Source organism: Varanus komodoensis, unplaced genomic scaffold (assembly GCF_004798865.1).
Source record: "Varanus komodoensis strain SLA01 unplaced genomic scaffold, ASM479886v1 scaffold6_2, whole genome shotgun sequence".
Taxonomy (NCBI): Eukaryota; Metazoa; Chordata; class Lepidosauria; order Squamata; family Varanidae; genus Varanus; species Varanus komodoensis.
In genome coordinates, this window is record NW_025336346.1 from 1,501,290 (window position 1) to 1,509,086 (window position 7,797).

Here is a 7,797-nt window from a genome sequence, read left to right on the forward strand (position 1 = left end):
GGCCCAGCAATTGGCCCGCGGGCCGCGTGTTTTGAGACCCCTGGTCTAAACTGACATGTGCTAGCCTAAGCTGTGAAGAGATACTGAGGTACTCTGGATCACAGGGACTGTTTATGCCTTTGTTGATAAGCAAACTGATATTTAAACCTTGAGAACAACTTGATCAGCATCACCCTGTGTAGACAAACTATCTGCTAACTATATCAGTGAAGCACTGATTAATACTGCTTGAGTTTGATGAACAGAATTATATTCTGGGCTAAAGTATTCTGATATTTAACATCCTTTCAAGAGTTCTGATTATACGGGAAAGAACACATTGCCTGACTTGGACATGGTCCTGCCCTTTTTGCATCCAATAAATGTCACTCCCACATTAAAATTTGATTAAGGTTAAACAAGTCTTAATACAGTCATTCAGTATTGTGCATTATCTTATTGGAAGTCCCAAGACATTTGAAGATGAGAGAAACGGTGTTTGTTTCTCAGTCTGAATCTACCCACGTCCTGCTTGGCCATCAGCTATGTATGGTACTGCATCCCTATCAGTCTTTGCCTAGTACCTCACCATTTGTGCTAACGCTGCTTGACAAGTCATTAGAAACTGACCAAAGGCGAGCTGGGGAGCGGCCCAGGTGTTGGGTCACCAAAGCTAGGCTGAGGAACATCCTCACAGAAACTTGCATGAGAAGATGACAGGAGTTTCATAGCAAACATTGCTGCCCTGCCCCTTGAAGTTCAGTAAGTCCAAATTCACACCCCACACTAGTATTTCCTGCCTCCTGAGAAGGGCTGAAGGAGACGAGTTCTTAGGCTGGCAACAGATACTGCATTTCCACTGCTAAGCACTGACACGAGTCCCTTACAGCCTTTCCTTCCGTGATCAAGAATGCGAAGTGATGGTCCTTCAGGATTTACAGTCTGGCTAGACAGCTGGTATTGTGGAGGAGGCTCAGGCTTCCCCCACAAGGCTCAACTGTGCATGGCTCCAGCTTGTGCCATGGGCCATAGTAAAGTTCTTCCTACCTTGGTGGAAGTAGTGACAGGATCAAGGTCCAGGGTTCTGTTATAACAACATCCTTCAGAGGTGCAATAAAGATAAAGCAAGCAACAGTTGGACTCCAGGGGATGGTGGAGGACAGGAAGGCCTGGAGGAATGTTGCCCATGGGGTCGCGATGGGTCGGACACAACTTCGCAACTCACAACAAAACAGTGTCCACCAAAACAGCATTTTCCTGTTCATCCAAGCAGTCAGAAAAAAAGGGAGGCCTAGTGTTTTAAGATGTGGCATGCATCTCAAGCACTCCTGAGCTGCAGTTCATGATGACTAAATGCTGTCAGGTGGGCCTGAGCTTTCTACACCTGACTGGGACTTTGCATTTGACCGCATTGTACTTTGCAGCTATTAAGTAGTAATTGGATAGATTGAGCTGTACTTTTACATTCATGCTGGAATTCCATCCAGAGCTGAACGCATATGGTTGAAGCTCTGTGCCAGGGGTGGCCAGACCTGCGCAATGGAAGAGCCACATACAGTAAGTGTCAGATGCATGAGAGCCATAAATGGCAACCACAGGCACTAAGTGGTAAGCTGGTGCCTACGGGCAGCAAATAGGCATCCACGCACGGTCAGTGCGTGGCAAGCGAGTGTCCATGGGCATGACGGTGGGTGGTGAGTGGCAGGAGGCAGGCAGGCGCCTGCTGGAGGTGGCCGTGGCAGTGAACCACGAGCCACAAAATAAATTCGAAGGGCTGCCTGCAGCTCCTGAGCCTTGGCTTGGCCAGCCCTGGTCTGTGTTACTGCAAATTTAACTCAAGTGAAGCAGGCCTGGCTGTTGTCAGTGCTTCTCTTAGTGCATCCTGGCAGAAATACAGGATGGAAATGCAATAAGCCACACTGAGTATTGAGTAACTTGCATTAGGGGAACTGGTTGCATGTGTGAACCCTGATCAATCAGATTTAATTTCAGGCAATTGGCCGGGCCTGAGCCCTGGACAATGGAACTTGTTTGACTTCTGAAAATTGAATTGCAGTCCATCAACTATCCTCTTGTCTTGACAGTTCCAGACACATTGCAAAATGCAGTTCCTCAAACACCTTGTACATGGTGGGCATGATGCCAATGGCCTAAAAATTACAAGCCCACCAAGAAAGTTTAACAAGGGGAAGGAGAGGGGAAGCATGAAACAGAAAATGTATTATGCCACAGATTGAAAGAACACAACCTGAGTGGATTGTTCCTACGAGATAGCGCAAGCAGATGGTCCTGAAGTAAACAATATATGTATTGTGCATTGAAACGAGCATCAACTGAAACCATTTGATAGTGCTCCTTTCCCTCCCCCCCCCCACAAGTTTGGCAAGTGTGCTGTCATGTCAGGCAATGTTTCTGTGATGGTGTGGGAGCAGTAGGTGCTGCTTCTCTTTGTCTGAGGGTCACAGATGCTTATTTTAAATCCATGAAACAGAACAAAGCCGGGCAGAACCGTGCAGGGGATGGAAGCACCTCTAGCACCACATAATCCCCACTAGATGACAGTATATCTCCAAGAATGCCTCCTTTCCACATTGTTCCCCCACTGGCTCCCCATCAGAAGGTTTACTGCTGATGTGGATATTTGCTCAAACACGCAGTTACTGAAGGTCTTCATTACTAAGAGATAATCTTGCCACCAGTTCAGGCATTCATGTGATTAAAGAATGCTTTATTCATGGCAGCTGATGCATGATAGCCACTTCATATAGCCAAAGGATTCTCTGATCATTGCAGATACTTTGCATGATTTGGTCTTTTGCTTCATAGCTTTGCAGTCTCTGTCCATTACCTTTCAGCCTCACTTGCTTGGCAGCAGTTCATTTCCAAAACCGCAAAGAAGTCTCCATCACAAGCATACATAGAAGCAAAATACTCTGGCTTGGAAGTCCTGTTGTCTAATTGGACAGAGCAGGAGCGCTTCAGGGCACACACACACGCGTGTGCAAACATATGTACATACAAATGCAGACGTACAGTGCTGACAGAGACGAGGGAGGCTGCTTTGCAGCTTGCTGGGGTGGGGTTGGGTCTCCCTCTCTTCCAGTGACCCAACAGGCATCCCTGCTTCTGTGCTGCTAATGGCAGCAATGTTCCAGGGGACACTGGAAGAGGTTTAAACTTCCTGCCCGGGACTGTTGCTTCAACACCACCCTTAGCAGCAGGGAAGCAGCAACACCAACCCCTCCTCTTCCTAGGATGCTGAGCAGCACTGGCAGCAGGAAGGGTCTTTTTCTTCTTTGGTTTGCGTGCTAATGGCAGTGCCTGAAGGCACTTGCACCCCACCAAAGATGCTAGACACACTTTATAGAAGGCCATGCATTTGGGTGTTGGGTTAGTTGGTCGAATAACTTGCAAATTAGAGCAGTCTTAGACAATCTGGACTGCAACTCCCAGCACTTCTGACCATTGACCAGCTGGGGCTGATGTGAAATGAAATCTAGAGCTTCTAATTATCTAGTCCAAACTGAACTAGATAATTAATTGCAATATTTTAAATAGTTGATTTCAGCAGTTCATCAGTTGTGCCTGGAATCCTTGAAGTTCCCCCCAAACCTTCCTTGGTGAAAGCCCTTGGTCAGGCTTACTCCCTCAAAGAGGCACAAAAGTGTTCCATTTCTGCCATGTCAAGGGACTTCCTGGGTCACAGAAATGTACGTTTCTCGCACAATTAGATGGCAGCATCAGAACAGCAGCGACTGTCTCCCTCGCTGCCCTTTATGCCCAGAACAGCGCTGCCCTTTATCCCACCACCTTTCTTTTCCTTCAGAACCCTCCTTGGAAGCCAATATTTCCAGGAAGGCTTTGCCCCCAGTTCTGATTTCAAAGAGCAGTGAATTAAGTGTCCTCACTTTGGCTCTCCTTTCTCTGCTTTCAGAATTTAGAAAGGATGCAATTGCATGCATGCCTGGGCAGAAAAAAAGTCCCACAGTGCCCAGCCTAACCCAGCCAGCCCTCTTTTCTATCCACAGGATTGCGCTTTTAACCTTGGGTCTGGGACCTGCTAAAATAGCCTATTATCACTTGAGGTCCTGAGGATGGGTGGGATATACGTGTAAGCAAGCAGTAGTGCCGGGAGAGTGCAGTCCCCCAGGCACATGGCTTTCTCTTTTTCATGTATTTAGGATGGAAACATGAATGTGAAAGCTGACATTATTTCTTTGTCAGAAATCTAACATGTGGCACAAGTTCACAGACACATTGCGTGTTACTTCTCCGACACCCTCCTCGAGGCACACGTTATTTTTCTGGTTCCGCCACTGATTCTACCCTGCGAAGCACTCTCCAGTCTATTGTTTTATGGGTTGAATGTTTACTCTGCTGAAGAGCCAAATGAGACCTTGGTGGGTTGTAACTTCATTGATGATGAAGATAATGTAATAATAACCCCCCAAACACACACAGCTTAAGAGCCAACAATGTTTTTAACAGCCCCATGTTCAGAACCACCGATTGATCTGATCTCGGTCTATGCTCTGTCATTAAGTATGTGGTAGAGCATATTCCAAGTTGTGGCTTGGCTTAAACAAAACTGGCAATCTTTGTTGAGAACGAGTCAGAGTGTCCTACGTTTGACCGAAGTATCATGTTGTTGAAGCCTGCAGGAGGCACACTCATTCCTCACACCTCCTTTTTGTAGCCTCTGATGCCAAAAGCAGGATGACTGATTCCAGCTCTTTGTGAAACATTAGAAGCAAGAGAATTTAAGGTAACTGCCTCCCCGCTCACCATCCCAAGTCATTACAGCAAATAGGGAGGAGCCTTCCACAAGCCTCTTAGCTCAGCAAGGCCTTTTCTCTGAAGGACTCCTGCCACCCAGGTGGCCCCGTGACAGGCAGAGGAGGTGATCTGATCAGCTTCTTCTCTGATCAGCTTCCCGTAACTTGAGTCGCAAAAACATGCATGCATGGGATGAGGGAAGGGATGGGTAGTGGAGGGGAAGCCTCAATAAGCCACAGTGGGAAATAATGCATGGGCTTGCCGGTCTCGTGAGGGTGGGGACACCGGCACCTTTGAGACTGGCCAGCTGGAGTTAACCTGAAGGGGACTGCAGACTTCCTGTGATGATTCCCCTAACAAAAGAGCCACTTCTTATTGCAAGTCTAAGTAGGCTCCTGTTGGACCATGAGCTCCTGATCATATGCACCTAATCAGAATTAGCTGCTAAACATTGCCCCAGAAGAGAACACCGACTTGCATAATATCCACTTGTGTAACCATGTAGGCATCGGTGCCATTTTAGAATCAATGCCAACCATAGCAATATGATACAGCTCACCATAGTGGAGAAGCTGAGGACTGGAGGATCTTGTGCCAGCTCAATCTGCGCTCCGTGCGCTCCGGATGGGCAGCTTCAAGGCCAGCTTTTCCTCACTCGGGTTCTTTATCTTTACAACATACTCAGACTGGACAGGCCTTCAAACAGAGGTCACCTGCAAAGAGAGGACTAATGTTGCTCTGTAAGGCAGAACGGCTGGCCACCCTTGGCCTTCAGGCCATAGTCTCACCTACGCCAGTTAGTGAAGGCCTCAGCCCAGTCTGACTGCTTGCTTCCGCTTCTGAAGTCTCATTCAGGCTGTTCCAGGAACCACACCATTGTCCTGTCAGCATGGTATGCAGTGTACCGCTCTCCTGCTCCGACTGATAACCACAACAAACAAGAACACACGAAATAACCCATGCTAATGAAATGCCCCTGGAATAATTCATATTGATACACACAGTAACTCAGCTAAACCAAACTGGTTTCCTCTCTGAAATAAGTCCCACTAACCACATCTTTGCAACATAGACATCAATCAACAAACATGTAAAACATGAAAGAGGGGAAAATATTTGTCACCGACTTCAAGAAAATGTTTGACTTCATCTGGCATCCAGGGTTGTTCCTTAAACTGCTATTAAACACAGTTGGAGGGGGAAACATATGACCTCACTAAAGCTGTGTGCACATCCATCAAACACGGGATATGAACTGAAAACAGACGCATTAGAGACTTTAGGCAGGCAAGGTGAAAACCAGAGAAGTATTCGCAACCCAAACCTCTTTAATGAACACATCAATACTTTTCCAGCCACTCCTACAGGCCAGGAGTGTTTGCTTGTTTCTATACAGGCAAGATTATAGAATCCTCTTCAGGGGAGGAACTGCCAACTACCAGGATGTTAAATGAGAACATAGGAAGAGCCATCAGTGGATGAGGCCAAGAGTCCATCTGGCCCACTGTCCTGCTCACCCAGTGGCCAGCCAGCTGCCCACAGGATGTGGGCACATCAGCACCCTCTCACTCACCCACTGCAGCAACCAGCATATGCAGGAACATTGCCTCTGGTGCTGGAGGTGGCATACAGTCATCAGCGCTAATAGCCATGGTAGCCTTTTCCAAGTATTTGTCCAGCCCTCTCCTAAAGCCATTCAAATTGGTGACCGTCACTACATCTTGTGGAAGTGAATTCCATAATTTAATTATATGCTATGTGAAAAAGGCTCCTTCATAAATCACTGCTTTGTCGTGGCGTAGGGGCTTGCGTAGCTCAATGAAGCTATGAGCTATGCCGTGCAGGGCCACCCAGGTCGGACTGGTCATAGCAGAGAGCTCTGACAAAACATGATCCACTGAAGAAGGAAATGGAAACCCACCCAGTATCCTTGCCATGAAAACCCCATGGACAGTACCAAGGCAAAAAGATATGACGCTGGAAGATGAGCCCCTCAGGTCAGGAGGTATCCAATACGCTACTGGGGAAGAGCAGAGGGCTAGTACTAGTAGCGCCAGAAAGAATGAAGCGACTGGGTCAAAGCCGAAAGGACACTCAGTTGCTGATGTATCTGGTGGTGAAAGGAAAGTCCAATGCTGTAACGATTTATACTCCATAGGAACCTGGAATGTAAGATCCATGAATCAAGGCAAGCTGGATGTGGTCAAACAAGAGAGGACAAGACTAAACATCGACATCTTGGGAATCAGTGAACTAAGATCGACAGGAATGGGTGAATTTAATTCAGATGACCATCGGGTATACTACTGCGGGCAAGAATCCCTCAGAAGAAATGGAGTAGCCTTCACAGTCAATAAAAGAGTAGGAAAAGCAGTACTGGGATACAATCTCCAAAATGACAGAATGACCTCAGTTTGAATTCAAGGCAAACCACTCAACATCAGAGTAGTCCAACACTATGCCTCAACCACTGGTGCTGAAGAGGCTGAAGTTGACCAGTTCTATGAAGGCCTACAACACCTTCTAGAATTAACACCAAAAAATGATGTCCTTATTATCATGAGGGATTGGAATGCTAAAGTAGGAAGCCAAAAGATAAACAGAATAACAGACAAGTTCGGCCTTGGAGTACAAAATGAATCAGGGCACAGACTGGTAGAATTTTGTCAAGAGAATACGATGGTCATAGCAAACACTCTTTTCCAACAACCCAAGAGACGACTCTACACATGGACATCACCAGACGGTCAACACAGAAATCAGATTGACTATGTGCTCTGCAGCCAAAGATGGAAAAGCTCTATACAGTCAGTCAAAAGTAGACCAGGAGCTGACCATAGCTCAGATCATGAGCTTCTGGTTGCAAAATTTAGGCTTAAATTGAAGAAAGTAGGGAACAGCACTAGGCCACTCAGGTATGACCTAAATCATATCCCTGGTGAATATACAGTAGAGGTGACAAATAGATTTAAGGAATTAGATCTGATAGACAGAGTGCCTGAAGAACTATGGTTTTAGTTGCTACCTCTTGTACAATGTTGC